Here is a 9,828-nt window from a genome sequence, read left to right on the forward strand (position 1 = left end):
GAGAGAGAGAGAGAGAGAGAGAGAGAGAGGTCTAACTACTACTATGGACCCGTAGGTTCCGAATGAACTACTCACACATTATCTTCGAGGCAGTAAGGTTGATGAAGATGGGTTCCCTTCAGAACAGAGGTTTGCGGCGGTGAAAGAATCGTTTTAGGGTCTCACTCAGAGGGTTTTAGAAAATATGGGAATTTATAGGCCAAAAATTAGGGCAATCAGAGCTACATGGGACCCATGTTAGGGGGCGCGCCACCCTAGCTTATGGGGTCCATGTAGGTATTCTGGTTCTCCTCGAAGCTTCTAGGGAATCCTATGTTCCACAAAAATTATCGTAAAACTTCATCATGTTTGGACTTCGGTATGTATTGTTTTTCTGCAAAACAAAAACATGCAAAAAACATGAACTAACACTGGGCACCAAGTTAATAGGTTAGTCCGCAAAAATAATATTAAATGACATATAAAGAATACAAAAGTAATAATTTAGTAGCATGAAACAACCAAAATTATAGATACGTTGGAGACGTATCAGTGCTCGTTGGAGACGTATTAGTGCTCATTGAGGAGCCGAAGGTTTGTAGCTTTGGTCCTCCTGCACTTAGTGGACGCCAACACAGGCGGTGTCGCTTGCTCTTACGCCATGATGTCGTTGAAGTGTGCCTGCAAGGGCGAGCCGTCGGCTCATCATCGGATGCATCCTCCATTGTCTGGTCCTCGTAGCTGACCTCTAGAGAGCTGGCCGGCAAGCTAGCCTCAGTCCCTGTGCGTGACTTGGCTGCCAGGAGGCCGCAATGCTGGCCAACTATTATTTCTGCTCCGTCGAGAGGTTCTCTCAAATCGCTCTAGAGCTGACGGAGGTGGTGCGGTGCGGGTCATGTCGAGCTAGGAGGCAGCGATTAAATAGTGGGTGCCGGAAAGGCCAAGCGGCGGGCTATGTCAATGCGGGTGCTGGAATGGGTTTCTCGGCAGACGTGCTTGTTTAGTGTCGGTAGGCAGACATATGGGAGCAGTTTTGAATATGGTACACAATTGTCCACTCTTGTCCCTGTTGGAAATATGCCCTGCAGGCAATAACATTGTATTATTATATTTCCATTATTCATAATTAAGAGTTGATATTTCATGCTATAATTGCTATGATCCTGGAATATGTTATTAAGTGGAAAACTCATATGCACATGTGGAATGATAAACAGTCAAACAATAGGTTCCCGGTCCAGCCTCTAGGACTTTCTCAAGTGTTGTTAGTAATCATGTTTTCCAGATCTTAGGATATCGTTAGGTGCAACGATAGTCCTAAAACAACATTGATGGTATGATATTAGAGAAGGATCATATTGAATCGACCCAATCTTGTATGTTATAATTTGTGATCATATCGTTTGAAATCATCTGTTATAACACAAAGTGTTAGCATGTACTTTAGTTACTCGGACCGTGAGAGTGTCTCGGTTACTTCTTACCAGATGGTGGACTTTGGGGTTGCTCAAACGTCATCTGTAACAGGGTGATCATAACGACAACTTTCAAGTTCACCAGAAAGTTTGACAAGTGAATGATGTTGGCTTGAACTACGTCGGTATTTCCTCAAAGAGGAAGGGATGATGCAGCATAGCAACGGTAGATATTTCCCTCAGTGATGAGACCAAGGTTATCGAACCAGTAGGAGAACCACGCAACACCACGTAAACATCTCCTACACACAAAGAACAAATATTTGCAACCCGACGTAAGAAAGGGGTTGTCAATCCCTCACGGGTAAAAAGATAGATAAAATTGTAGTAGATTGCATAAATAGATCTCGCGGGAACGCAAGATAAAGTAATTTTTTTGTATTTTTGGATTAATAGATCTTAAAATAAAAGCAAATAAAAATAGATCTCGAACGAAAATATGATTAAGAAGAGACCCGGGGGCCGTAGATTTCACTAGTGGCTTCTATCAAGAAAAATAGCATACGGTGGGTAAACAAATTACTGTTGGGCAATTGATTGAACTTCAAATAATCATGACGATATACAGGCGAAGATCATTATATAGGCATCACGTCCAAGATTAGTAGACCAACTCCTGCCTGCATCTACTACGATTACTCCACACATCGACCGCTATCTAGCATGCATCTAGTGTATTAAGTTCATGGAGAAATGGAGTAATGCAATAAGAACGTTGGCACGATGTAGACAAGATCTATTTATGTAGAAATAGACCCCATCTTGTTATCCTTAATGGCAACGATACATACGTGTCGGTTCCCCTTCTATCACTGGGATCAAGCACTGTAAGATCGAACCCGTCACAAAGCACGTCTTCCCATGTCAACAAAAATCGATCTAGTTGGCCTAACTAAACCAAATATTTGAAGAATAAATACGAGGCTATCAGTAATCATGCATATAAGAGATCAAAAGACTCAACTTTCATGGATAAAAACATAGATCTGATCATAAAATAAAAGTTTATCGGATCCCAACAAACACACCGCAAAAAGAGTTACATCAAATAGATCTCCAAGAGACCATTGTATTGCGAATCAAGAGAGAGAGAGAGAGAGAGAGAGAGAGAGAGAGAGAGAGAGAGGATGCCATCTAGCTACTAACTACGGACCCGTGGGTCTACAATGAACTACTCACGCATCATCGGAGAGGCACCAATGAGGATGATGAACCCCTCTGTGATGGTGTCTAGATTGGATCTGGTGGTTCTGGAACTTGCGGCGACTGGAATTGATTTTCGTCGACTCCCTTAAGGTTTCTGGAATATTGGAGTATTTATAGAGCAAAGAGGCAGTGCGGGAGGTCATCGAGGTGGGCACAACTCATCAGGGCACCCCAGGGGCCCAGGCGCGCCCTGGTGTCTTGTGCTCACCTCGGGCCCCCTCTCCGGTACTTCTTTGGCCCACTAGATGTCTTCTGGTCCAAAAAAAATCCACAAAAAGTTTCGCCCCGTTTGGACTCCATTTGATATTGATTTCCTGCGATGTAAAAAACAAGTAGAAAACAACAACTGGCACTTGGCACTATGTCAATAGGTTAGTCCCCAAAAAATGATATAAAGTTGCTATTAAATGATTATAAAACATCCAAGAATGATAATATAACAACATGGAACAATAAAAAATTATAGATAGGTTGGAGACATATCAGCATCCCCAAGCTTAATTCCAGCTCGTCCTCGAGTAGGTAAATGATAAAAATAGAATTTTTGATGTGGAATGCTGCCTAACATGTTCATCACATATTCTTTTCTTTAGCATGGACATTTGGACTTTTATATGATTCAAGCAATAGTCTAGTTTTGACATGAAGACTTTAATACTCAAGCATATCAATAGGCAACCATGTCTTTTGAAATATCAACAATAAAGCAAGTTATCCCTAGTCCATTATGCTCAACCATTGATCCATTCATAAAACACACTCGCATATTAGCTACACCCAATGCTCAAGTACGATCATAGTGCCCCTTAGTTGGTGCTTTATAAGAGAAGATGGAGACTCAAGTAAAATAAAAATTGCATAAAGTAAACAGAAAGGCCCTTCGTGGAGGGAAGTAGGGATTTGTAGAGGTGTCAGAGCCCAAAGTGAAAAAGATAGAGATAAATTTTTTTTGGGTGGCATGCCTTTCCTCAGCAAAAACGATCGATTAGTTCCCAGTACTTTTCATGCTAGATATATCATAGGCGGTTCCCAAACAGAAAATAAATTTTATTCCTTTTTCCACCATACTTTCACTTTCCATGGCTAGCTGTATCCACGGGTGCCTACCATACCAACACTTTCCAAGGAATTTATTATTTGACAACATAAAGTAAATTCATTTTTCATTTCGGGACTGGGCATCCCTAATACCTTTGTCGTACTCTCATGCAATGACAAGTGAGTAAACACTCATCTTGAGAATAACACATCTAGCATGGAAAAATATCAGCCACCCCCTACCATTTCATGAGTGGTACGAGAACACAAAATAGAAATTTATTTTGAAATATAGAGATGACATACAAATTTGCTTGGAACGGCAAAAGAATACCGCATATAGATAGGTATAGTGGACTGATGTGGCAAAAACTGGTTTAAAGGATTTTGGATGCACAAGTAATGATCATACTTAGTGCAAATGAAGGCTAGCAAAAGATTGGGAAGCATCCAACCAAGAAATGAAAAATCTCATAAGCAAGCATTAAGCATAACTAACACCGAATAATGCACCACAAGTAGGATGTAATTTCATTGCATAACTATTGCCTTTCGTGCTTGCATAGGGAATCACAAACCTTAACATCAATATTCTTACTAAAGCATAATTACTCATCAACATGACTCACATATCACTATCATCATATCTCAAAACTATTACAAAAAATCAAGTTTATTTTGTCCAATGATCTTCATGAAAGTTTTTATTATATCCATCTTGAATATCTATCACTTTGGGACTAATTTCATATGTTGTTTTTGATAGCTCAAACAAATCTAAGTGAAGAACATGAGCATGAAATTTTTTCTTCTCTCAAAATAATTTAAGTGAAGCAAGAGAGAATTTCTTAAATCTTTTACTAACTCTCAAATAAATCTAAGTGAATCATGAGATAATTTCTTAAAAAATAATAAATCACACTGTGGTCAAAAAGATATAAGTGAAGCACTAGAGCAATTCCATAGCTCATAAAGATTTAAGTGAAGCATAGAGAGCAATTCTAACAAGTCATAGCATAATTTTGGCTCCCTCAACTAGGTGTGTCCAACAAGGATAGATGACTTAAAACACAAAGCAAAACAAGCAAAGACTCATATCATACAAGAAGCTCCAAGCAAAACTCATAATATGTGATGAATAAAAATATAGTTTTAAGTAAAATACTGATGGTTGTTAGAAGAAAGAGGGGATGCCACTCGGGGGCATCCCCAAGCTTAGTTGCTTGATACTTCTTGAATATTATCTTGGGGTGCCTTGAGCATCCCCAAGCTTAGCCTTTTGCTAATCCTCATTCCTTCATTCATCGTGATCTCACCCAAAACTTGGAAACTTCAATCACACAAAACTCAACAAAACCTTCGTGAGATCCGTTAATATAAGAAAGCAAATCACTTCTTTAAGTACTGTTGCAAACCCATTCATATTTTGTTATTTTATTATATCTACTGTATTTTAACTTTTCCATGGCAAAAACTCTTCAAAGGAAACCATAGAATCACCAAAACAAGCACATAACACAACGAAAACAGAATCTGTCAAAAACAGAACAGTTTGTAGTAACCAGGGAATTTCGTATACTTCTGTAACTCCAAAAATTCTGAAAAAATAGGAAAACATGGGAAATTGGTATATCAATATTGTGTAAAACATTGAGAGCAAAAGCATGTTTCTGTCATTTATGGAAATTATTTTTCTGAGCGCAAAAGTTTCTGATTTTCAATAAGATCAAATCAACTATCACCCAACATGATCCCAAAGGCTTTGCTGGGCACAAAAACTAATTAAAACATAAAAAACACAGTCATAACAGAGGCATAATTGTGCAAACACTCAAGAACAGAAATAAAAAGGAAAAAAATAAATTTTATTCATTGGGTTGCCTCCCAACAAGCGTTATCGTTTTACGCCCCTAGCTAGGCATAAGATTTCAATGATGCTCACATGAAATAAAGTAATTGAAACATGAAGAGAGCATCATGTAACATGTTAAAAACACATTTAAGTCTAACATAATTCCTATGCATAGGCATTTTATAAGTAAACAAATTATGAAGACAAGAAATTTCTAGCATATGCAAGGTAGAAGAATAAAACACTCACAATCTTAACATAACGACAGGTAATTTAGTAACATGAAAATTTCTACAACCATATTTCACTCTCTCATAATAATTACATGTGGGATCATATTCAAATTCAATAATATATCTATCACATAACATATTCTCTATATGATCCACATGCATGCAAAGTTGACACTCTTCCAAAATAGTGGGATTATCATCAAATAAAGTCATGACCTCTCCAAACCCACTTTTATCAAAAAATTCACAAGATTGATAATTCTCCAAAGTAGTTGAAACTCTTCCAAACCCACTTTTAATATTATCACAAGCATATTCATCATGAGGTTTAAATAAATTTTCAAGATCATAAGAAACATTATCACCCCAATCATGATCATTGCAATAAGTAGTGGACCTAGCAATATTAGCGTCCCCAAGCTTGGGGTTTGCATATTATTAGGACAATTGACATTAACATAATTTACAATAACATCGTTGCAATCATACTTTTCATCTAAGGAGCTATCATGAATCACTTTATGATTTTCTTCTTTTAACACTTCATCATAATTTTTAGATCCATAAATCTCAAGCAAAACTTCATAAAGATAATCTAGTGAACTCAATTCACTAGCAATGGGTTCATCATAATTGCATCTCTTGAAAACATTAGCAAGTGGATGAGGATCCATATCAATAGATTTTTAGCAAGCGAAGATGCAAGAAAATAGAAGGCACATGGCAACACAAGCAAACATGAGATCTGATGAGAAAAATGCAAACAAAAAAGAGGGGCTAATAAAACGGCATTTTTTTCTGAAGTGGGGGAGAGGAAAATGATAGGCAAATGTAAAATAATGTAAATTGCAGGGAGATGAGATTTGTGATTAGGAACCAGGTAGATGTTGATGATGTCTCCGCGGCAACGGCGCCAGAAATTCCTTATGATGTTGGCTTGAACTACGTAGGTATTTCTCCAAAGAGGAAGGGATGATGCAGCACAACAACGGTAGGTATTTCCATTAGTGATGAGACCTAGGTTATCGAACCAGTAGGAGAACCACGCAACACCATGTAAACAACTCCTGCACACAAAGAACAAATACTTGCAACCCGACGTAAGAGAGGGGTTGTCAATCCCTCACGGGTAAAAAGATAGGTAAAATTGTAGTAGATTGGATAAATAGATCTCGCGGGAACGCGAGATAAAGTAAATAAATAAAAATTGCAGCAAGGTATTTTTGTATTTTTGGATTAATAGATCTGAAAATAAAAGCAAATAAAAATAGATCTCGAAGGCAAATATGATTAAGAAGAGACCCGGGGGCCGTAGATTTCACTAGTGGCTTCTCTCAAGAAAAATATCATATGGTGGGTAAACAAATTACTGTTGGGAAATTGATAGAACTTCAAATAATCATGACGATATCCAAGCAATGATCATTATATAGGCATCACGTCCAAGATTAGTAGACCGACTCCTGCCTGCATATTCTACTATTACTCCACACATTGACCGCTATCCAGCATGCATCTAGTTTATTAAGTTCATGGAGGAACAGAGTAATGCAATAAGAACGATGACATGATGTAGACAAGATCTATTTATGTAGAAATAGACCCCATCTTGTTATCCTTCATGGCAACGATACATACGTGTCAGTTCCCCTTCTGTCACTGGGATCAAGCACCGTAAGATCGGACCCATCAAAAAGCACCTCTTCCCGTGGCAACAAAAATCAATCTAGCTGGCCTAACTAAACCAAAGATTCGAAGAAGAAATACGAGGCTATAAGTAATCATGTATGTAATAGATCAAAAGGCTCAAATAACTTTCATGGATAAAAACATAGATCTGATCATAAACTCAAAGTTCATCAGATCCCAACAAACACACTGAAAAAAGAGTTACATCAAATAGATCTCCAAGAGACCATTGTATTGAGAATCAAGAGAGAGAGAGAGAGAGAGAGAGAGAGAGAGAGAGAGAGAGGAAACCATCGAGCTACTAACTACAGAACTGTATGTCTATAATGAACTACTCACGCATCATCGGAGAGGCACCAATGAGGATGATGAACCCCTCCGTGATGGTGTCTAGATTGGATCTGGTGGTTCTAGAACTTGCGGTGGCTAGAATTGATTTTCGTTGACTCCCCTAGGGTTTCTGGAATATTGGGGTATTTATAGAGCAAAGAGACGGTGCAGGAGGTCACCGAGGTGGGCACAACCCATCAGGGCGTGCCTTGGTGTCTTGTGCTCACCTCGGGCCCCCTCTTCGGCACTTCTTTGGCCCACTGGATGTCTTCTGGTCCAAAAAAATCCACAAAAAGTTTCGCTACGTTTTGACTCCGTTTGATATTGATTTCCTACGATGTAAAAAACAAGTAGAAAACAACAACTGGCACTTGTCTCTATGTCAATAGGTCAGTCCCAAAAAATGATATAAAGTTGCTATAAAATGATTATAAAACATCCAAGAATGATAATATAACAGCATGGAACAATAAAAAATTATCAATACATTGGAGACGTATCAATGAACGAATATCTCGAGAGCAGGATTTGCTCCTTCGACGATGGAGAGATATTCTTAGGTCCCTCTCGGTGTGATGGCATCCATCATCATCTGGCCAGACACATGTGACTATGTCACGGGGATGCCGGAACACGTCAATGAGAAAGAAAAACAAAACCGTATATGGGGGCAATGGTATAGTGGGCATGTTGATGACCCAGGAGGATACTGACGCACACCGGGTTTTGTAAAGTCTTATGAAGCGAAGGGAACATCACATGATAACCAAAGGTTCACTCGAATATCATTTGTGTAATCATAGGGACCGATATGGACATCCACGGTTCCGCTAATGATCATTGAACGAAGGAGTTTCGTTCATGTCTATGCTTTACCGAACCTATGGGGCCACAAGCTTAAGGTAATCATGATCTGCTGAGTGTTAGTGGAACATGAGTGATGAGAATATATTTATGAAATAGTTTCATTAATACCCGGAATAGTTCCAACAGGTTTCAGAAGCGTTTTGGGGTCATGGGAAGGGTTTTTGTGAATATCGGGTAATACTGGGTATTACCGATTAATTATATATATGTGTAATTTTTTTACGGAGATGTTAAGTTATATATAATATTGCTCTGAAAATGTTTAAGGTATGTTATATATTAATTAAATATAAACGGGCCTTAAAAGTCCAAGAGGGGATAGGAGACTTGGGCCATAAAGGCCCAAGTGGAGGTGGGGCCCCCCTTTCCTTGTGTGTGTGTGTGGGGGTGGGGGGAATCCTACTAGTGGTGCGAATTGGACACCCCCTAGTCCGACGCACCAAGGGAGGGTTTCCTCCGTAGGTCGCTGCCCTCTCCTCCCCCTAAACACACACACACACACACACACACACACACACACATATATGTACTAGAGGTTTTCCACCCTTTTGGAACACAAGTTTTTGGTGCCTCTTCTAGTTGATCTAGTTCTAGTTGGTCCTAAACTAATTAGAGCTAGCCCTAGCCACCTCTAATCCTCATAAATAGAAGCCCGGTGTGGTTCTAATCTCCTTCCTCTAATTTTTTAGCGACAATTAGCTCTGGACGACTATAACGTCCTAATTTTCAATTTGGATGTTATACATAGAACATCATATGCATATCACATTTTTATTTGCATTTGGTTGTGATCCTAGAAATCTTAAGCAACTCAAGGACCCAAGGAGAGAGTTGGAGATTTCATTTAAATTTGATATTTGAATTTATTTCAAATATGAAAGGAGGATCAATTTGATTTTCAATATTTTCTTTCCAATTATTTCCAACAACAAAAATAAATGAGAGAAGATAATATGACTTCTTCAACAAGAGGAAAAATATTGGAAAAGAAATGTTGAAATCAAATTATTATATTATTTGAATTTTACTTGCTATTTTATTTGAATTAGAGAAAAACATGCATTTTTTAAAATTGCATTTAGTCCACAAGAGTGTTCATTATGTCCCAAATATTAGGTAGGGACGGTGAAAATTGTTTATGGAATTTTTAGAATTTTTT

The sequence above is a fragment of the Triticum dicoccoides genome, chromosome 4B (assembly GCF_002162155.2).
Source record: "Triticum dicoccoides isolate Atlit2015 ecotype Zavitan chromosome 4B, WEW_v2.0, whole genome shotgun sequence".
Lineage (NCBI taxonomy): Eukaryota > Viridiplantae > Streptophyta > Magnoliopsida > Poales > Poaceae > Triticum > Triticum dicoccoides.